General features: G+C 47.0%; 1 pseudogene; it reads right to left on the bottom strand.

Moving 5' to 3' along the window:
- Nucleotides 1-416: 416 nt before the first annotated feature.
- On the bottom strand, nt 417-534 carry LOC134911969 (5S ribosomal RNA; annotated as a pseudogene).
- Nucleotides 535-23,488: the final 22,954 nt, after the last annotated feature.

The raw sequence follows: 23,488 nt of genomic DNA, 5'->3' as shown, positions 1-23,488 counted from the left end.
TGCTAGGTCTGGATTGGCAGAGTGTAATACCAAATCCCAAGGCCTATTTGCAGTAAGCAACAAACAAATACAAAGTTTACACAGTACTAGCTAGCTTTCAGGAACTGACTAACCAACAAAGATCCAGCAGCATCTGCCTAACCTGAGAAGAGGGTTTATATAGCAGGTGCTGTCCACGCCCCACTCAGACCTCACAGACTGTGAGCACAAAAACCAGCACCGGATCCCCTGCCGTGCACAGAGCCTGTAACCACTGCACAGCAAAAGACCCGAACCGGAGTATCAGCTACGCTCAGGTTACTCCGCTAGCACTTGTCTCCCGGTTGCCATGACGACGTGGCAGCACAGAGCAGGAGAACCTAACAGTATTGCCTTGAACTGAAATGCCTATGGGTTAGGTTTGTTTTGAATACAAATACCTGCAGTACCTGGTATTCTCTGGTGGTCTCCCACCCAGGTACTGACCTGGCCCACAGTGCTTGGCTTCCAAGATCAGACGAGATTGAGCATACTCAGTGTGGTTTGACCGCAGGTAAGTATATCAAATCTGATGACAATGGGAATCATATGTTGTCTGGTCTAATATCCCTGTAGAGACTCTCAAAGTTCATAAAAAATACTGAGTGCTTCAAGGAATGGTGCAAGAGTACTTTAGATGGTAAAATGAAAATGCTCTGTAAAATTTGGAAAGAGAGTATCATGTCTGTGTTTCAAACCACTTCTGCTTTTTCATCATCTGCCCAAGCATCGAATGAAGAAATGAGAGGGTGGTAGAACATGACACTGAGACGGAAGAAAGATAGGGGAACACTTCTGCTGTCCTGTAATGTAGCAACCTTGTGCTCTGTTTACATAAAGCCTTGCAGAGCCCCAACGTTGTTTAAACAGGATGAGAGGGAGTTCCAGAAATCCTTTATTAATGAAAAAGTTAAAAAGAAAACGGGGGGGTCTTTTGTTGAATACAAGACCACTGGATTACTGATAAAGCTATTTGGTGTTGATTCTCATAATATTCTACAAACGTTATGTACAATCAGCAAAATGAAAGACAATGAGATTTAAGGCATTTTCAAATTGTATGGCACCTGTATTATAAGAGAGGAAATTAGATATGATATAATAGTATCTCTTGTTGTAAATGTGCACAAATAGGTATAAATAAGCTTGTGCAAGGACTGGACCAATTAAGAAACATCAATAATAATAAGCACCCGCCTTAGTAGTTGATACTATATTCTGGACAGTGATGCGGCTCCTGCTATGATGTAATATATTCCCATGAGTCCCTGATGGACAGAAAGGTACAAACAACAGATAATATGTACTATATATATCCAAAGATAAAGGAAAATCCCATCAATTATATGGACTACAAAAACGTTATTGGTACTCAATAAGTATGCTCTTGTATGGTGTTTAACCCAATTATGTAAAGTACACGAGAAATATAGCAAACGGGATAACGGGGGAGAGGGCTCCGATGGAAGTCGGAGGGTACCGTGTGACCTGTTAATTTGAGGAAAGGGCAGAGATCCCCTCGGTCCCTGGAAGCCGCTCACAGTTATCCGTGGTAGAGGGTGAGACGCCGGTGTCCGCGGTCCATTGATCGGAGGTACGGAACCGGAAGTGATGCGTGTTTCGCTCGGGAGAGCTTGTTCACTGGTCGCCTGCTCCCCGGCTCTCTTGTATAGGTTTATATAGGCATGTGGGACCCTGTTAATTGCCAATCAGTGGCTTCAGGTGATACATAGATTAGTCCCATTCTGCATTCTATCCTGTGTTAAAAAAGATAGACAGACATGCTGGATGTGAAAGAACTCAGCTTAAATATTAGCTATATAAGGAGAGGAAAAAGACATATATAGATAAGGTTTAATTTTTTGAGATCCACTGGATTAATTCCATTGTGTGAAAATTATGGGGAGAGAATTAATGAAATTGATGAAGAAAGTGGAAAATGAGTATTTGATAGTGATGTGCACCGGAAATTTTTCGGGTTTTGTGTTTTGGGTTCAGTTCCGCGGCCGTGTTTTGGATTCGGACGCGTTTTGGCACCGAATTTTTTTTGTCGGATTCGGGTGTGTTTTGGATTCGGGTGTTTTTTTCAAAAAACCCTCAAAAACAGCTTAAATCATAGAATTTGGGGGTCATTTTGATCCCATAGTATTATTAACCTCAATAACCATAATTTCCACTCATTTTCAGTCTATTCTGAACACCTCACAATATTATTTTTAGTCCTAAAATTTGCACCGAGGTCGCTGGATGGCTAAGCTAAGCGACACAAGTGGCCGACACAAACACCTGGCCCATCTAGGAGTGGCACTGCAGTGTCAGGCAGGATGGCACTTCCAAAAAATTGTCCCCAAACAGCACATGATGCAAAGAAAAAAAAGAGGCGCACCAAGGTCGCTGTGTGACTAAGCTAAGCGACACAAGTGGCCGACACAAACACCTGGCCCATCTAGGAGTGGCACTGCAGTGTCAATCAAGACAGGATGGCCCTTCAAAAAAATTGTCCCCAAACAGCACATGATGCAAAGAAAAATGAAAGAAAAAAGAGGTGCAAGATGGAATTGTCCTTGGGCCCTCCCACCCACCCTTATGTTGTATAAACAGGACATGCACACTTTAACGAACCCATCATTTCAGCGACAGGGTCTGCCACACGACTGTGACTGAAATGACTGGGTGGTTTGGGCCCCCACCAAAAAAGAAGCAATCAATCTCTCCTTGCACAAACTGGCTCTACAGAGGCAAGATGTCCACCTCATCATCATCCTCCGATTCCTCACCCCTTTCACTGTGTACATCCCCCTCCTCACAGATTATTAATTCGTCCCCACTGGAATCCACCATCTCAGGTCCCCGTGTACTTTCTGGAGCCAATTGCTGCTGGTGAATGTCTCCACGGAGGAATTGATTATAATTCATTTTAATGAACATCATCTTCTCCACATTTTCTGGAAGTAACCTCGTACGCCGATTGCTGACAAGGTGAGCAGCTGCATTAAACACTCTTTCGGAGTACACACTGGAGGGAGGGCAACTTAGGTAGAATAAAGCCAGTTTCTGCAAGGGCCTCCAAATTGCCTCTTTTTCCTGACAGTATACGTACGGACTGTCTGACGTGCCTACTTGGATGCGGTCACTCATATAATCCTCCACCATTCTTTCAATGGTGAGAGAATCATATGCAGTGACAGTAGACGACATGTCAGTAATCGTTGCCAGGTCCTTCAGTCCGGACCAGATGTCAGCACTCGCTCCAGACTGCCCTGCATCACCGCCAGCGGGTGGACTCGGAATTCCTAGCCTTTTCCTCGCACCCCCAGTTGCGGGAGAATGTGAAGGAGGAGATGGTGACGGGTCACGTTCCGCTTGACTTGACAATTTTCTCACCAGCAGGTCTTTGAACCTCTGCAGACTTGTGTCTGCCGGAAAGAGAGATACAACGTAGGTTTTAAATCTAGGATCGAGCACGGTGGCCAAAATGTAGTGCTCTGATTTCAACAGATTGACCACCCGTGAATCCTGGTTAAGCGAATTAAGGGCTCCATCCACAAGTCCCACATGCCTAGCGGAATCGCTCTGTTTTAGCTCCTCCTTCAAGGTCTCCAGCTTCTTCTGCAAAAGCCTGATGAGGGGAATGACCCGACTCAGGCTGGCAGTGTCTGAACTGACTTCACGTGTGGCAAGTTCAAAGGGTTGCAGAACCTTGCACAACGTTGAAATCATTCTCCACTGCGCTTGAGTCAGATGCATTCCACCTCCTTTGCCTATATCGTGGCCAGATATATAGGCTTGAATGGCCTTTTGCTGCTCCTCCATCCTCTGAAGCATATAGAGGGTTGAATTCCACCTCGTTACCACCTCTTGCTTCAGATGATGGCAGGGCAGGTTCAAGAATGTTTGGTGGTGCTCCAGTCTTCGGTACGCGGTGCCTGAATGCCGAAAGTGGCCCGCAATTCTTCAGGCCACCGACAGCATCTCTTTCACGCCCCTGTCGTTTTTTAAATAATTCTGCACCACCAAATTCAAGGTATGTGCAAAACATGGGAAGTGATGGAATTTGCCCAGATGTAATGCACGCACAATATTGCTGACGTTGTCCGATGTCACAAATCCCCAGGAGAGTCCAATTGGGGTAAGCCATTCTGCGATGATCTTCCTCAGTTGCCGTAATAGGTTTTCAGCTGTGTGGCTATTCTGGAAAGCGGTGATACAAAGCGTAGCCTGCCTAGGAACGAGTTGGCGTTTGCGAAATGCTGCTACTGGTGCCGCCGCTGCTGTTCTTGCTGCGGGAGGCAATACATCTACCCAGTGGGCTGTCACAGTCATATAGTCCTGAGTCTGCCCTGCTCCACTTGTCCACATGTCCGTGGTTAAGTGGACATTGGGTACAACTGCATTTTTTAGGACACTGGTGAGTCTTTTTCTGAGGTCTGTGTACATTTTCGGTATCGCCTGCCTAGAGAAATGGAACCTAGATGGTATTTGGTACCGGGGACACAGTACCTCAATCAAGTCTCTAGTTGGCTCTGAATTAACGATGGATACCGAAACCACGTTTCTCACCGCCCAGGCTGCCAAGGCCTCAGTTATCCGCTTTGCAGCAGGATGACTGCTGTGATATTTAATCTTCCTCGCAAAGGACTGTTGGACAGTCAATTGCTTACTGGAAGTAGTATAAGTGGTCTTCCGACTTCCCCTCTGGGATGACGATCGACTCCCAGCAGCAGCAGTAGGCGTTACACTCAAGGATGCATCGGAGGAATCCCAGGCAGGAGAGGACTCGTCAGACTTGCCAGTGACATGGCCTGCAGGACTATTGGCATTCCTGGGTAAGGAGGAAATTGACACTGAGGGAGTTGGTGGTGTGGTTTGCAGGAGCTTGGTTACAAGAGGAAGGGATTTAGTGGTCAGTGGACTGCTTCCGCTGTCACCCAAAGTTTTTGAACTTGTCACTGACTTATGATGAATGCGCTGCAGGTGACGTATAAGGGAGGATGTTCCGAGGTGGTTAACGTCCTTACCCCTCCTAATTACAGCTTGACAAAGGCAACACACGGCTTGACACCTGTTGTCCGCATTTGTGTTGAAATAATTCCACACCGAAGAGCTGATTTTTTTTAGTATTTTGACCAGGCATATCAATGGCCATATTCCTCCCACGGACAACAGGTGTCTCCCCGGGTGCCTGACTTAAACAAACCACCTCACCATCAGAATCCTCCTTGTCAATTTCCTCCCCAGCACCAGCAACACCCATATCCTCATCCTGGTGTACTTCAACAGTGACATCTTCAATTTGACTATCAGGAACTGGACTGCGGGTGCTCCTTCCAGCACTTGCAGGGGGCGTGCAAATGGTGTAAGGCGCAAGCTCTTCCCGTCCAGTGTTGGGAAGGTCAGGCATCGCAACCGACACAATTGGACTCTCCTTGGGGATTTGTGATTTTGAAGAACGCACAGTTCTTTGCTGTGCTTTTGCCAGCTTAAGTCTTTTCTTTTTTCTAGCGAGAGGATGAGTGCTTCCATCCTCATTTGAAGCTGAACCACTAGCCATGAACATAGGCCAGGGCCTCAGCCGTTCCTTGCCACTCCGTGTCGTAAATGGCATATTGGCAAGTTTACGCTTCTCCTCAGACGCTTTTAATTTTGATTTTTGGGTCATTTTACTGAACTTTTGTGTTTTGGATTTTACATGCTCTCTACTATGACATTGGGCATTGGCCTTGGCAGACGACGTTGATGGCATTTCATTGTCTCGGCCATGACTAGTGGCAGCAGCTTCAGCACGAGGTGGAAGTGGATCTTGATCTTTCCCTTTAACCTCCACATTTTTGTTCTCCATTTTTTAATGTGTGGAATTATATGCCAGTATCAATAGCAATGGCCTACTACTATATTTACTGCGCACAACTAAAATGCACCACAGGTACAGAATGTAGATGGATAGTATACTTAATGGATGACGAGTGACGACACAGAGGTAGGTACACAGCAGTGGCCTACCGTACTGCTATATACAGTATATTGGACCTGGTGAACACTGTCAGCAAACTGCTAATCTAGTCTAAAAAAAAGGCACCACAGGTATACAATGTAGATGGATGGATAGTATACTTAATGGATGGCGAGTGACGACACAGAGGTAGGTACAGCAGTGGCCTACCGTACTGCTATATACAGTATACTGGACCTGGTGGACACTGTCAGCAAACTGCTAAACTAGTCTAAAAAAAAAGGCACCACAGGTATACAATGTAGATGGATGGATAGTATACTTAATGGATGACGAGTGACGACACAGAGGTAGGTACACAGCAGTGGCCTACCGTACTGCTATATATAGTATACTGGTGGACATTGTCAGCAAATTGCTAAACTAGTCTAAAATGCACCACAGGTATAGAATGTAGATGGATAGTATACTTAATGGATGACGAGTGACGACACAGAGGTAGGTACACAGCAGTGGCCTACCGTACTGCTATATACAGTATACTGGACCTGGTGGACACTGTCAGCAAACTGCTAAACTAGTCTAAAAAAAAGGCACCACAGGTATACAATGTAGATGGATGGATAGTATACTTAATGGATGACGAGTGACGACACAGAGGTAGGTACAGCAGTGGCCTACCGTACTGCTATATACAGTATACTGGACCTGGTGGACACGGTCAGCAAACTGCTAAACTAGTCTAAAAAAAAGGCACCACAGGTATACAATGTAGATGGATGGATAGTATACTTAATGGATGACGAGTGACGACACAGAGGTAGGTACAGCAGTGGCCTACCGTACTGCTATATACAGTATACTGGACCTGGTGGACACTGTCAGCAAACTGTTAAACTAGTCTAAAAAAAAGGCACCACAGGTATACAATGTAGATGGATGGATAGTATACTTAATGGATGACGAGTGACGACACAGAGGTAGGTACAGCAGTGGCCTACCGTACTGCTATATACAGTATACTGGACCTGGTGGACACTGTCAGCAAACTGCTAAACTAGTCTAAAAAAAAGGCACCACAGGTATACAATGTAGATGGATGGATAGTATACTTAATGGATGACGAGTGACGACACAGAGGTAGGTACAGCAGTGGCCTACCGTACTGCTATATATTGTAAACTGGACCTGGTGGACACTGTCAGCAAACTGCTAAACTAAAATGCAACACAGGTATAGGAATGTAGATGGATAGTATACTTAATGGATGACGACACAGAGGTAGGTACAGCAGTGCACTCTGCACTGTACTCCTCCTATATAATATTAATTATACTGGTGGTCCCCAGTCCCCACAATAAAGCAGCACACTGTGAGCACAGATATGGAGTGTTTTTCAGGCAGACAAACGTATACTGGTGGTCACTGTCAGCAAAACTCTGCACTGTACTCCTGCTATAGCTGCTCCCCAGTCCCCACAATTAAGCAGTGTGAGCACTCAGCACAGATATATCATGCAGCACACTGAGCACAGATATGGTATGGAGCGTTTTTTTCAGGCAGAGAACGGATAAAAACTAAACTCTGCACTGTACTCCTCCTAACAGCTGCTCCCCAATCCTCCCCACAATTATAGTAATAAACAAGCAATCAAATCAACTGTCTTCTACTAAACGGAGAGGACGCCAGCCACGTCCTCTCCCTATCATCTCCAATGCACGTGTGAAAATGGCGGCGACGCGCGGCTGCTTATAGAATCCGAATCTCGCGAGAATCCGACAGCGGGATGATGACGTTCGGGCGCGCTCGGGTTAACCGAGCCATACGGGAGAATCCGAGTATGGCTCGGACCCGTGTAAAAAAGGTAAAGCTCGGGGGGGGGGGGGGGGGGGGGGGTTCGGTTTCTCGGAAACCGAACCCGCTCATCACTAGTATTTGATAATAAATAGAAGAATTTACTTGTGTGGTTACGGGTCAAGAATTGAAAAAAGTTATGGAATGCCGAAAACAGTTTTTTTGTACTATATGGTTATAAGTGTAAAAAATGAAATATAAATGAAATGAATTGTGAATTATAATATGAAAATTTATGTATAGATAAATAAATGAAAAAATGGAAATTAAATTAAGAAACAATGACATTTGTAAAACATATATAAAAATTATGTGATTAGAAAAAAACTTGTAAAAAATTATAAAGAATGAAGAAAGATTAAAAATTAATGAAAATGTAGAAAAATATGTGGACTGTGAGTGGTCAAATGACCATGTGAATGTGAAAGAATGCATGCTATTGCTGTAAAATTGTTGGATAAAATAAACCTGACAGGGGAGGGGAAAAAAAGGGGGGTGGGGAGAGAACAGAAAAGGGGAAGTATTGGGGGGGTGTTTCGTGGTAGGTGAATGAAGTGCTGGGCTATGGGATGTGTGGTGTGATGCAGGGTGAAAAGGTGTACCTATGAATGAAATCTTGAGGAACGGGTGGTAGTATGGTAAATGGTGGGGAAAAAGGGAGAGGGGGGGAAAGGGAAGGGAGAATTGGAGGGAAGAAGGACAAGGGGGAGTTGTGTGTTTGGAAATATACGTTATGGTAAGAACTTACCGTTGATAACGTGATTTCTCTTATGTCCACAGGTATCCACAGGATAACATTGGGATATTGTCGAGCGACAGCGAAAATGGCACCAACACGGTCACGAGCTTTTTGGCCTCCCAGGATGCATTGGGGCCTCCACTATATAGTCCCACCCACTGACTCAGTCAGATCAGTTCTTTCAACAGCAGGAACATCAGGCAGAGACCTGTTTAGGCGATAAGAACACACATGCACACCCTTCCATACAAGAAGAGGTTTTAGTGATTGTCTAGATCAGGGCTGGCCAAACCAGTCCTCGAGATCTACCAACAGTACACATTTTCCAGACCACCTAGCTGGTGCACAGGTGTAGTCATTACTAATTAAGATGTGCTGCATTCATTCCTAACTGACAATTCTACAGATCTCCAGGAGGCCTGGAATACATGTACTGTTGGTAGATCTCGAGGACCGGTTTGGCCAGCCCTGGTCTAGATCCTCAAATCAGATGCGTCAGGGTGGGATCCCTGTGGACATAAGAGAAAATAAGAATTTACTTACCGATAATTCTATTTCTCATAGTCCGTAGTGGATGCTGGGGACTCCGAAAGGACCATGGGGAATAGCGGCTCCGCAGGAGACTGGGCACAAAAGTAAAAGCTTTAGGACTACCTGGTGTGCACTGGCTCCTCCCCCTATGACCCTCCTCCAAGCCTCAGTTAGGATACTGTGCCCGGACGAGCGTACACAATAAGGAAGGATTTTGAATCCCGGGTAAGACTCATACCAGCCACACCAATCACACCGTACAACTTGTGATCTGAACCCAGTTAACAGCATGATAACAGAGGAGCCTCTGAAAAGATGGCTCACAACAAATAATAACCCGATTTTTGTAACAATAACTATGTACAAGTATTGCAGACAATCCGCACTTGGGATGGGCGCCCAGCATCCACTACGGACTATGAGAAATAGAATTATCGGTAAGTAAATTCTTATTTTCTCTGACGTCCTAGTGGATGCTGGGGACTCCGAAAGGACCATGGGGATTATACCAAAGCTCCCAAACGGGCGGGAGAGTGCGGATGACTCTGCAGCACCGAATGAGAGAACTCCAGGTCCTCCTCAGCCAGGGTATCAAATTTGTAGAATTTAGCAAACGTGTTTGCCCCTGACCAAGTAGCTGCTCGGCAAAGTTGTAAAGCCGAGACCCCTCGGGCAGCCGCCCAAGATGAGCCCACTTTCCGTGTGGAATGGGCTTTTACAGATTTTGGCTGTGGCAGGCCTGCCACAGAATGTGCAAGCTGAATTGTACTACAAATCCAACGAGCAATAGTCTGCTTAGAAGCAGGAGCACCCAGCTTGTTGGGTGCATACAGGATAAACAGCGATAAACATATATTTTCAGGGCCCTGACTACGTCCAGCAACTTGGAATCCTCCAAGTCCCTAGTAGCCGCAGGTACCACAATAGGCTGGTTTAAGTGAAACGCTGAAACCACCTTAGGGAGAAATTGAGGACGAGTCCTCAATTCTGCCCTGTCCGTATGAAAAATTAGGTAAGGGCTTTTATAGGATAAAGCCGCCAATTCTGAGACACGCCTGGCTGAAGCCAGGGCTAACAGCATTACCACTTTCCATGTGAGATATTTTAAGTCCACAGTGGTGAGTGGTTCAAACCAATGTGATTTTAGGAACCCCAAAACTACATTGAGATCCCAAGGTGCCACTGGAGGCACAAAAGGAGGCTGTATATGCAGTACCCCCTTGACAAACGTCTGAACTTCAGGAACTGAAGCTAGTTCTTTTTGGAAGAATATCGACAGGGCCGAAATTTGAACCTTAATGGACCCTAATTTTAGGCCCATAGACAGTCCTGTTTGCAGGAAATGCAGGAAACGACCCAGTTGAAATTCCTCTGTAGGGGCCTTCCTGGCCTCACACCACGCAACATATTTACGCCAAATATGGTGATAATGTTGCACAGTTACATCCTTCCTGGCTTTGATCAGGGTAGGGATGACTTCATCCGGAATGCCTTTTTCCTTCAGGATCCGGCGTTCAACCGCCATGCCGTCAAACGCAGCCGCGGTAAGTCTTGGAACAGACAGGGTCCCTGCTGGAGCAGGTCCTTTCTTAGAGGTAGAGGCCACGGGTCTTCCGTGAGCATCTCTTGAAGTTCCGGGTATCCAAGTCCTTCTTGGCCAATCCGGAGCCACGAGTATAGTCCTTACTCCTCTCCTTCTTATGATTCTCAGTACCTTGGGTATGAGAGGCAGAGGAGGGAACACATACACTGACTGGTACACCCACGGTGTTACCAGAGCGTCCACAGCTATTGCCTGAGGGTCCCTTGACCTGGCGCAATATCTGTCCAGTTTTTTGTTGAGGCGGGACGCCATCATGTCCACCTTTGTTTTTTCCCAACGGTTCACAATCATGTGGAAGACTTCTGGGTGAAGTCCCCACTCCCCCGGGTGGAGGTCGTGTCTGCTGAGGAAGTCTGCTTCCCAGTTGTCCACTCCCGGAATGAACACTGCTGACAGTGCTATCACATGATTTTCCGCCCAGCGAAGAATCCTTGCAACTTCCGTCATTGCCCTCCTGCTTCTTGTGCCGCCCTGTCTGTTTACGTGGGCGACTGCCGTGATGTTGTCCGACTGGATCAACACCGGCTGACCCTGAAGCAGAGGCCTTGCCTGACTTAGGGCATTGTAAATGGCCCTTAGTTCCAGGATATTTATGTGAAGTGACGTTTCCATGCTTGACCACAAGCCCTGGAAATTTTTTCCCTGTGTGACTGCTCCCCAGCCTCTCAGGCTGGCATCCGTGGTCACCAGGACCCAGTCCTGAATGCCAAATCTGCGGCCCTCTAGAAGATGAGCACTCTGTAACCACCACAGGAGAGACACCCTTGTCCTTGGAGACAGGGTTATCCGCTGATGCATTTGAAGATGCGATCCGGACCATTTGTCCAGCAGATCCCACTGAAAAGTTCTTGCGTGGAATCTGCCGAATGGAATCGCTTCGTAAGAAGCCACCATTTTTCCCAGGACCCTTGTGCATTGATGCACTGACACTTGGCCTGGTTTTAGGAGGTTCCTGACTAGGTCGGATAACTCCCTGGCTTTCTCCTCCGGGAGAAACACCTTTTTCTGGACTGTGTCCAGAATCATCCCTAGGAACAGCAGACGTGTCGTCGGAATCAGCTGCAATTTTGGAATATTTAGAATCCACCCGTGCTGTCGTAGTACTACTTGAGATAGTGCTACTCCGACCTCTAACTGTTCTCTGGACCTTGCCCTTATCAGGAGATCGTCCAAGTAAGGGGTAATTAAGACGCCTTTTCTTCGAAGAAGAATCATCATTTCGGCCATTACCTTGGTAAAGACCCGGGGTGCCGTGGACAATCCAAACGGCAGCGTCTGAAACTGATAGTGACAGTTCTGTACCACAAACCTGAGGTACCCTTGGTGAGAAGGGCAAATTGGGACATGGAGGTAAGCATTCTTGATGTCCAGAGACACCATATAGTCCCCTTCTTCCAGGTTCGCTATCACTGCTCTGAGTGACTCCATCTTGAATTTGAACTTTTGTATGTAAGTGTTCAAGGATTTCAGATTTAAAATAGGTCTCACCGAGCCGTCCGGCTTAGGTACCACAAACAGCGTGGAATAATACCCCTTTCCCTGTTGTAGGAGGGGTACCTTGATTATCACCTGCTGGGAATACAGCTTGTGAATGGCTTCCAATACCGCCTCCCTGTCGGAGGGAGACGTTGGTAAAGCAGACTTCAGGAACCGACGAGGGGGAGACGTCTCGAATTCCAATTTGTACCCCTGAGATACTACCTGCAGGATCCAGGGGTCCACTTGCGAGTGAGCCCACTGCGCGCTGAAAATCTTGAGACGGGCCCCCACCGTGCCTGAGTCCGCTTGTAAGGCCCCAGCGTCATGCTGAGGACTTGGCAGAAGCGGGGGAGGGCTTCTGTTCCTGGGAAGAGGCTGCCTGCTGCAGTCTTTTTCCCCTTCCTCTGCCCCGGGGCAGATATGAGTGGCCTTTTGCCCGCTTGCCCTTATGGGGACGAAAGGACTGAGCCTGAAAAGACGGTGTCTTTTTCTGCTGAGAGGTGACCTGGGGTAAAAAGGTGGATTTCCCAGCCGTTGCCGTGGCCACCAGGTCCGATAGACCGACCCCAAATAACTCCTCCCCTTTATACGGCAATACTTCCATATGCCATTTGGAATCCGCATCACCTGACCACTGTCGCGTCCATAACCCTCTTCTGGCAGAAATGGACAGCGCACTTACTCTTGATGCCAGAGTACAAATATCCCTCTGTGCATCTCGCATATATAGAAATGCATCCTTTAAATGCTCTATAGTCAATAATATACTGTCCCTGTCCAGGGTATCAATATTTTCAGTCAGGGAATCCGACCAAGCCACCCCAGCACTGCACATCCAGGCTGAGGCGATTGCTGGTCGCAGTATAATACCAGTATGTGCGTATATACTTTTTAAGATATTTTCCAGCTTCCTATCAGCTGGTTCCTTGAGGGCGGCCGTATCAGGAGACAGTAACGCCACTTGTTTTGATAAGCGTTGGAGCGCCTTATCTACCCTAGGGGGTGTTTCCCAACGCGCCCTAACCTCTGGCGGGAAAGGGTATAATGCCAATAATTTTTTAGAAATTAGCAGTTTTTTATCGGGGGAAACCCACGCTTCATCACACACCTCATTTAATTCATCTGATTCAGGAAAAACTACGGGTAGTTTTTTCACACCCCACATAATACCCTTTTTTGTGGTACTTGTAGTATCAGAAATGTTCAAAACCTCCTTCATTGCCGTGATCATGTAACGTGTGGCCCTACTGGAAAATACGTTTGTTTCCTCACCGTCGACACTGGAGTCAGTGTCCGTGTCTGTGTCGACCATCTGAGGTAACGGGCGCTTTAGAGCCCCTGACGGTGTTTGAGACGCCTGTACAGGTAATAACTGATTTGCCGGCTGTCTCATGTCGTCAACAGTCTTTTGTAAAGTGCTGACACTATCACGTAATTCCTTCCATAAGACCATCCAGTCAGGTGTCGACTCCCTAGGGGGTGACATCACTATTACAGGCAATTGCTCCGCCTCCATACCATTTTCCTCCTCATACATGTCGACACAACGTACCGACACACAGCACACACACAGGGAATGCTCTGATAGAGGACAGGACCCCACTAGCCCTTTGGGGAGACAGAGGGAGAGTTTGCCAGCACACACCAGAGCGCTATATATATACAGGGATAACCTTATATAAGTGTTTTTCCCTTATATAGCTGCTGTATAGATTTATCTGCCAAATTAGTGCCCCCCCTCTCTTGTTTTACCCTGTTTCTGTAGTGCAGGACTGCAGGGGAGAGTCAGGGAGCTTCCCTCCAACGGAGCTGTGAGGAAAAATGGCGCCAGTGTGCTGAGGAGATAGGCTCCGCCCCCTTCTCGGCGGCCTTTCTCCCGCTTTTTTAAGGAAAAATAGGCAGGGGTTAAATGCATCCATATAGCCCAGGAGCTATACGTGATGTATTTTTTGCCATATAAGGTGTTTTTATTGCGTCTCAGGGCGCCCCCCCCCAGCGCCCTGCACCCTCAGTGACCGGAGTGTGAAGTGTGCTGAGAGCAATGGCGCACAGCTGCGGTGCTGTGCGCTACCTTATTGAAGACAGGACGTCTTCTGCCGCCGATTTTCCGGACCTCTTCAGTCTTCTGGCTCTGTAAGGGGGCCGGCGGCGCGGCTCTGGGACCCAACCATGGCTGGGCCTGTGATCGTCCCTCTGGAGCTAATGTCCAGTAGCCTAAGAAGCCCAATCCACTCTGCACGCAGGTGAGTTCGCTTCTTCTCCCCTTAGTCCCTCGGTGCAGTGAACCTGTTGCCAGCAGGATTCACTGAAAATAAAAAACCTATACTTAAACTTTTTACTAAGCAGCTCAGGAGAGCCACCTAGTGAGCACCCTTCTCGTTCGGGCACAAAAATCTAACTGAGGCTTGGAGGAGGGTCATAGGGGGAGGAGCCAGTGCACACCAGGTAGTCCTAAAGCTTTTACTTTTGTGCCCAGTCTCCTGCGGAGCCACTATTCCCCATGGTCCTTTCGGAGTCCCCAGCATCCACTAGGACGTCAGAGAAATCATGTTATCAACGGTAAGTTCTTGCTTTTGTCCACATATCGATTTGATACGTCATATGGAGTGGGAGTTTTGACCGTCCTCAGATTACAACAGGAGGAATCATCTTGAGATTGGACTTTATTCATACATAATCATATGGACAATAAGTATCTTTTTAGTTACAATATATGAAACCACACTGAGCGCTTTTATTTGAGCTTTTTTCATTTGTCAATTGTATTCTCCACAAGGGTTAAGTGGCCCTCACTTGCTCAATCAGCTGCATAAGTGTGATTGCGCCTTGGGTTTTTGATTATTTTTGCTTTCTTCTTACCATAACGTATATTTCTCTGGCTGGGTCCACAGGATTATCCACAGGATAACATTGGGATTCCCAAAGCCATTTTAGTGGTGGGGACGCTCCTGATTGCACAGGACCACCTTTCGCCCGAAGTCTGCGTCATGAGAGGCAAAAGTATCCAAGGCATAATGTCTAATGAATGTGTTTATGGAAGACCATGTGGCTGCCCTACATATCTGTTCTGCTGAAGCACCCTGTTGTGCTGCCCAAAAAGAACCTACCTTACGTGTAGCGTGTGCAGAGACATTGGCCCTCATTCCGAGTTGATCGCTCGCAAGGCGAATTTAGCAGAGTTGCTCACGCTAAGCCTACGCCTACTGGGAGTGTATCTTAGCTTCTTAAAATTGCGACCGATGTATTCGCAATATTGCGATTACAAACTACTTAGCAGTTTCAGAGTAGCTTCAGACTTACTCGGCATCTGCGATCAGTTCAGTGCTTGTCGTTCCTGGTTTGACGTCATAAACACACCCAGCGTTCGCCCAGACACTCCCCCGTTTCTCCAGCCACTCCTGCGTTTTTTCCGGAAACGGTAGCGTTTTTATCCACACGCCCCTAAAACGCCGTGTTTCCGCCCAGTAACACCCATTTCCTGTCAATCACACTACGATCGCCGGAGCGAAGAAAAAGCCGTGAGTAAAAATACTATCTTCATTGTAAAATTACTTGGCGCAGTCGCAGTGCGAATATTGCGCATGCGTACTAAGCGGAATTTCACTGCGATGCGATGAAAATTACCGAGCGAACGACTCGGAATGAGGGCCATTAGCCGGAATAGGGAGATCTGCATGAGAATAAGCTTCTGATATTACCATTCGGAGTCATCTCGCCAGCGTCTGTTTACTAGCAGGCCATCCTCTTCTATGGAATCCGTAGAGGATGAAGAGAGAATCTGTTTTCCTGATGGCACTAATACGATCTATGTAGATTCTCAAAGCCCGGACCACGTCCAGCGACACTTCTCCCGCAGATAGTCCCGATACCTGAAAAGCTGGGACTACAATCTCTTCATTCAGGTGAAACTTTGATACCACCTTTGGAAGATAGCTAGATCTCGTTCTGAGAACTGCTCTGTCTGGAAAAATAAAACTTAGGAAAGGAGACATACATGACAATGCTCCTAAATCTGACACTCTTCTGGCTGACGCCATTGCCAGTAAAAAAAGAACTTTAACCGTTAACCACTTAAGATCTGCTCTCTCAAGTGGTTCAAACAAAGGACCCTGGAGAAATTTAAGAACTAAATTCAAATCCCAGGGAGCTGCAGGAGGAACAAATGGAGGTTGAATATGTACTACTCCTTGAAAAAATTTACGTACATCCTGTAAATCAGCAATCTTCTGCTGAAACCATACAGTTAATGCTGAGACTTGAACCCTCAAGGAAGCAATTTTCAACCCTTTATCCAATCCTGCCTGAAGGAAATCCAAAATCCTACCTACTTTAAAAGATCTCGGATTGAAATTTTTTCCAGTACACCAATGAATATAGGCTTGCCATATTCTATGATACACCCGGGCAAAGAAGGCTTTCTTGCTCTAAGCATAGTTTGGATTACTTGCTTCGAAAAACCTTTAGCCTCTAAGATAGAGGTTTCAACAGCCACGCCGTCAAAGACAGGCGATCCAGATGACTGTGACAACAAGGACCCTGCATTAGCAGATCTGGACGTTGAGGGAGCAGTATCGGTGCTTCCATGGACATTATCAACAGATCTGTGTAACAAAGCCTTCTTGGCCAAGCTGGAGCTATTAGAATGATTGCTCCTTTTACCTGTTTTATCTTTCTCACTACTCTGGGTAACAGAGATATTGGCGGGAACAGATACGCCAGCTGAAACCTCCATTCTACTGACAGTGCGTCTATAAGGACCGCTCCTGGGTCCCTTGTCCTCGATCCATACCTTGGAACTTTGTTGTTCAGACGAGACGCCATAAGGTCTATCTCTGGTAGACCCCATCTGTTCACCAGTGTCTGAAACACTTCTGGGTGTAGTGCCCATTCGGTTTCCTGAATGGTGTGCTGACTGAGAAAGTCCGCTTCCCAGTTTAGTACACCCGAGACAAATACTGCTGACAATGCCGGGAGATGAAGTTCTGCCCATTTTAGAATGGGAGTTACTTCCTCCATCAATCTCTTGCTGTGAGTTCCTCCTTGATGATTGAGGTATGCTACTGCCGTCGCATTGTCTGAGCGGATCTGGACTGGTCTTCCTTGTAGAATGTCCTTTGCCTGAACCAGAGCCAAGTAAATGGCTCTTATTTCTAACAGATTTATTGGCAGGCGATTTTCCCTTGGAACCATAGGCTTCCGAGTACCGCCCCCCAGCCCTGCAGGCTGGCATCTGTTGTCAGGACTTGCCACTCTTATCCAAAAGGGTCTCCCCTTGATTAAATGGTCTGTCTGTAGCCACCACACTAGAGACCTTTTTACGTTTACTGGAATCTTTATCATCTGCTTCTTTATCGTCTGATGATTTCCGTTCCATTTGGTCAGAATAAGGTGCTGCAACGGTCTGGAGTGGAATTGCGCATATTGCACCATGTCGAAGGTTGATACCATCAGACCCAACAGTCGCATTGCTGCATGGACTGACATTGTCTGGGCTTGCAACACTTCCTGAGCCATGATCTGCACCTTGACTATCTTTTTCTCTGGTATGAGAACCTTCTGTAGGTTTGAATCCAATATGGCTCCCAAATGAACCATCCGCTGTGACGGATTCAGGGACGACTTTTCCCAATTTATGAGCCACCCGTGTCTCTGTAAACAAACTATCGTCTGTTGAAGATGGCTCAACAGTAAATCTTGCGACTGTGCTAAGATTAACAGGTCGTCTAGGTATGGGAATATTCTTATCCCCTGTTTGCGCAGACAAGCAGCCATAACCACCATGATCTTGGTAAACACCCTGGGTGCTGTAGCTAGCCCGAAAGGCAGAGCTTGGAACTGGAAATGTTCCTGGAGGATGGCAAACCGGAGGCAACACTGATGCGACAGTGCTATAGGCACATGCAGGCAAGCATCCCGTACATCCAGAGATACCATGTAATCTCCCGGTTCTATAGCCAACATTATGGAGCGTAACGTCTCCATGTGGAACTTCGGGATCCATATGTATCTGTTCAACATTTTCAGATTTAGAATTGGTCGATATGACCCATTTGGCTTCTGGATTAGAAATAGATTGGAGTAAAACCCCTGTCCCCTTTGTCATGGAGGTACTGGGACAATCACACCTGACTGCAGTAGTTTTTGGACCGCTTCTTGCAGGGCATTGGCCTTCGACTCTATACGAGACGGGCTGGTGCAAAAAAATCTTTGAGGCGGCTGCCTCCTGAATGGAATCCCATACCCCGGAGATACTGCCTTCTGCACCCAAGCATCTGCTGTTGACTGTTGCCATATGTGTGCAAAAAGAAGGAGTCGGCCCCCAACCCTGGAATCCTCCAGACGGAGGCCCGTCTCTTCAGGCTGATGGTTTCTGTTCAGGTTTGGAAGCTGGCTTTTTGCTAGCCCACTGCTTCCTACCCCTGGATTTAAACTGGGGTTGCTTAGGCTCCTCTTTAGCTTTCGCTTTGCTTTGCCAACGAAATGAGCAAAATTTTAAACCCTTGGACTTAGGGTTATAGGTAGCCGGAAATCTGACCTTTTTCGATTCAGCCTCTGATTCTAGGATATCCGATAAAGGTTTTCCAAATAATATATTACCGACAAAAGGCAATGCTTCCAATTCTTTCTTGGATTCCGCATCTGCCTTCCAGGTACGTAGCCAAACTGCTCTGCGAGTGACTACTGTCAAGACTGAAGCTTTAGAAGCAACTGTACCTACATCAATTGCTGCTTCTTCCAAATACTGGGCAGATTGTCTTAAACGGCAAAAACGATCCTCTTGCTCCCTAGTAGGAGAAGGGATGTAATTCTCTAGTTCCTCTATCCATTCGCCCATTGCCTTTGCTACCCAGGCCGAAGCCATAGCAGGTCTTACCACTGCTCCTACTAGAGAAAAAATATTTTTCAACAGGCTCTCTACCCTTCTGTCTGTGACATCATTCAATGAGGTAGATGACAGTGGTAAAGCAGATTTATGCACGAGTCGCAGAACATGTGCATCTACTTTTGGAGGAACTTCTCTCTTAGAACAATCCACAGCAGGAAATGGATAATAAGAATCCCATCTCTTAGGAATCTTATACTTTTTACTGGGCGCTGCCCAAGACTCATCCATCATTTCCGTCAGCTCATCTGACGCTGGGAATTCAGCTTTCACTGATTTTGTTCGTTTAAATACAGGTGCTTTAGCTTTTAACATCGTCTTGGCTGGCTCTTCCAACGAGAGAACAGCCTTCACAGCATTAATAAGTTCAGCTACATCTTCTGAACTAAAGCTCTGCGACTGATCATCATACGGAGTTGAATCTATTGTATAATCATCATCCGATGTATCATCTTGTGTAGTCTGCCACACAGACGTATCTGTCTTAGTCTTACCAGTCCCTTGGTTGCTTGTAGAGGACACTGGAACCAAACCATAGGAAGGGAGCTGCATGTATGGGTTCATAGTGTAACCTAACCCTTGAGGTGGTGCTACCGGAGCTAACCTGTCTGCTATTGAAGACAAAATATTTGCGAACATATTCCATTTTGGCTCTGTTGGTGGTTGAACCAACTCCTGTTTTTTACTTCGCTGAAAAGCAAAACAGTTTGCACACAAACCCTCATAAGTGACCAATTGATTCATATCAATTACCCCTGACTTACAAGATAAGCATGTTAGGGCTGTAGGAGTGCTTGATAAATTCTCCTCATCACTTTTGCCGCTCACAGACATGGTATTAACCTGTTATTGACTACACAATTTGTGATTGAAAATCAGCCTATATGTCAGTATATAGAGGTGAGATCAATCTGACCACAGTGCACCTGATTTGAGGGTCAGAACAGGACTGACATTACACAGAAAAGTCAGCACACATACTAGCAGTCAGTCACATGTTAAAGCATTAGACATTGCCATATGAGAATACAACCTCCATAACAACTTATACATAAGTAGGAAAATTGTACTTCTGTTTTAAACTGGTTCTTTTTTCAACATAGCATGCAGAAAACACAGTAATATACAGGTCTCATAAGCAATAGGTACTAAAAATTAACAATGCATACTAAGAAGTAGAGAGAATTTTTAGTACTGTATACCCTGCCTTCGTAGAGCGGGATACAGGGAGACTCACCACACTTCCATATCCAAGCAAATACGCTCGTAAGATGCTGAGTGGATTCAGACGCTACTGGTGTACACTGCCGCTCTTGATAACTGATAACGGACACGGACGCTCACCAACAGACACGGACGCTGAGCGACTTCCACGTGTATGCATATGCTAAGGCCTGCGACTCGGTCTGGCGGGTTTATCTCCAGTGTACACAACCGCAGCGTCTAAGCTGCGACCGAGTACCCTCGTGGTAGCGTCTGAGCCGGAAAAGAGGTCATTCAGTTCATGAAACGCGACACCTGCGGGAACTGGCCATGAACTCGGAGGAGGGACGGCCAGGAGAGCGTCTGAATCCCCCTGTTGACTTAAACTTCCAGGATCGCTGCCTCTACCTAGTCCTGGCGCCTATGATCCCCAGAGCGTAGCGCTGTCGCACTCTTGATGTTCGGCGCATCAACACACTGTTTGTAGTCTCCACCAAAATCAGTGTAGCTGTGTCCTGACCCCTCTAGTAAGAGGAAGTCCATAGACTCACCGTCTCCCCATGCTCCGGCCACAGCCTGGTTACTTCTGCTGGACCTGCTAGAACATCCGATACAGACGCCCGTCGAGACAGCACTGATACCCGAAGGTAAGCATTGTTGCGACCCGGTGGGGAGTTGTTGGAGTGACTCTTTCCAGAATGCGTTTAAGACGCTGTTAAGAGAAGTCGCTCAAAAAAACAATATAGTAAGTCTATAAAAATAAAATAATAAAAGCTTGAGGCTGCTCTCATAGCAGCCCTGTGACCATGCGGCTTCCAGCAGCACCAAGCAAAAAACTGATCTGACTGAGTCAGTGGGTGGGACTATATAGTGGAGGCCCCAATGCATCCTGGGAGGCCAGTAAGCTTGTGACCGTGTTGGTGCCATTTTCACTGTCGCTCGACAATATCCCAATGTTATCCAGTGGACCCAGCCAGAGAAAATAAGATTTTACTCACCGGTAAATCTATTTCTCGTAGTCCGTAGTGGATGCTGGGACTCCGTAAGGACCATGGGGAATAGCGGCTCCGCAGGAGACTGGGCACAACTAAAGAAAGCTTTAGGACTACCTGGTGTGCACTGGCTCCTCCCACTATGACCCTCCTCCAGACCTCAGTTAGGATACTGTGCCCGGAAGAGCTGACACAATAAGGAAGGATTTTGAATCCCGGGTAAGACTCATACCAGCCACACCAATCACACCGTATAACTCGTGATACTATACCCAGTTAACAATATGAAATATAACTGAGCCTCTCAACAGATGGCTCAACAATAACCCTTTAGTTAGGCAATAACTATATACAAGTATTGCAGACAATCCGCACTTGGGATGGGCGCCCAGCATCCACTACGGACTACGAGAAATAGATTTACCGGCGAGTAAAATCTTATTTTCTCTGACGTCCTAAGTGGATGCTGGGACTCCGTAAGGACCATGGGGATTATACCAAAGCTCCCAAACGGGCGGGAGAGTGCGGATGACTCTGCAGCCCCGAATGAGCAAACTCTAGGTCCTCCTCAGCCAGGGTATCAAACTTGTAGACTCTTGCAAAAGTGTTTGAACCCGACCAAGTAACAGCTCGGCAAATTTGTAAAGCCGAGACCCCTCGGGCAGCCGCCCAAGAAGAGCCCACTTTCCTCGTGGAATGGGCTTTTACAGATTTAGGGTGCGGCAGTCCAGCCGCAGAATGTGCAAGTTGAATCGTGCTACAGATCCAGCGAGCAATAGTCTGCTTAGAAGCAGGAGCACCCAGCTTGTTGGGTGCATACAGGATAAATAGCGAGTCAGTTTTCCTGACTCCAGCCGTCCTGGAAACATATTTTTCAGGGCCCTGACTACGTCCAGTAACTTGGAATCCTCCAAGTCCCAAGTAGCCGCAGGCACCACAATAGGTTGGTTCACATGAAAACGGATACCACCTTAGGAAGGAATTGGGAACGAGTCCTCAATTCCGCCCTATCCATATAAAAAATTAGATAAGGGCTTTTGCATGATAAAGCCGCTAATTCTGATACACGCCTGGCCGACGCCAAGGCCAACAGCATGACCACTTTCCACGTGAGGTATTTTAACTCCACGGATTTAAGTGGCTCAACCCAATGCGACTTCAGGAAATCCAACACCACGTTGAGATCCCACGGTGCCACTGGAGGCACAAACGGGGGCTGACTATGCAGCACTCCCTTAACAAAAGTCTGAACTTCAGGCAGTGAAGTCAGTTCCATTTTGGAAGAAAATCGATAGAGCCGAAATCTGGACCTTAATGGAACCCAATTTTAGGCCCATAGTCACCCCTGACTGTAGGAAGTGCAGAAATCGACCCAGCTGAAATTCCTCCGTTGGGGCCTTCCTGGCCTCACAGCACGCAACATATTTCCGCCATATGCGGTGATAATTGTTTGCGTTCACTTCTTTCCTAGCTTTAATTAGCGTAGGGATAACTTCCTCCGGAAAGCCCTTTTCCTTCAGGATCCGGCGTTCAACCGCCATGCCGTCAAACGCAGCCGCGGTACGTCTTGGAACAGACAGGCCCCCTGCTGCAGCAGGTCCTGTCTGAGCGGCAGAGGCCATGGGTCCTCTGAGATCATTTCTTGGAGTTCTGGGTACCAAGCTCTTCTTGGCCAATCCGGAACAATGAGTATATAGTTCTTACTCCTCTCCTTCTTATTATTCTCATTACCCTGGGTATGAGAGGCAGAGAAGGGAACACATACACCGACTGGTACACCCACGGTGTTACCAGAGCGTCCACAGCTATCGCCTGAGGGTCCCTTGACCTGGCGCTATATCGTTGTAGCTTTTTGTTGAGACGGGACGCCATCATGTCCACCTGTGGCCTTTCCCAACGGTGTACAACCATTTGGAAGACTTGTGGATGAAGTCCCCACTCTCCCGGGTGGAGGTCGTGTCTGCTGAGAAAGTCTGCTTCCCAGTTGTCCACTCCGGGAATGAACACTGCTGACAGTGCTAACACATGATTTTCCGCCCATCGGAGAATCCTTGTGACTTCTGCCATCGCCATCCTGCTTCTTGTGCCGCCCTGTCGGTTTACATGAGCGACCGCCGTGATGTTGTCTGACTGGATCAGCACCGGCAGGTGTTGAAGCAGGGGTCTAGCCTGACTTAGGGCATTGTAAATGGCCCTTAGTTCCAGAATATTTATGTGTAGGGAAGTCTCCTGACTT

Source organism: Pseudophryne corroboree, chromosome 4 (assembly GCF_028390025.1).
Source record: "Pseudophryne corroboree isolate aPseCor3 chromosome 4, aPseCor3.hap2, whole genome shotgun sequence".
NCBI classification, from domain to species: domain Eukaryota; kingdom Metazoa; phylum Chordata; class Amphibia; order Anura; family Myobatrachidae; genus Pseudophryne; species Pseudophryne corroboree.
The sequence above is the reverse complement of the archived record's forward strand: the minus strand, read 5'-3'. Positions and strand labels throughout refer to the sequence as shown.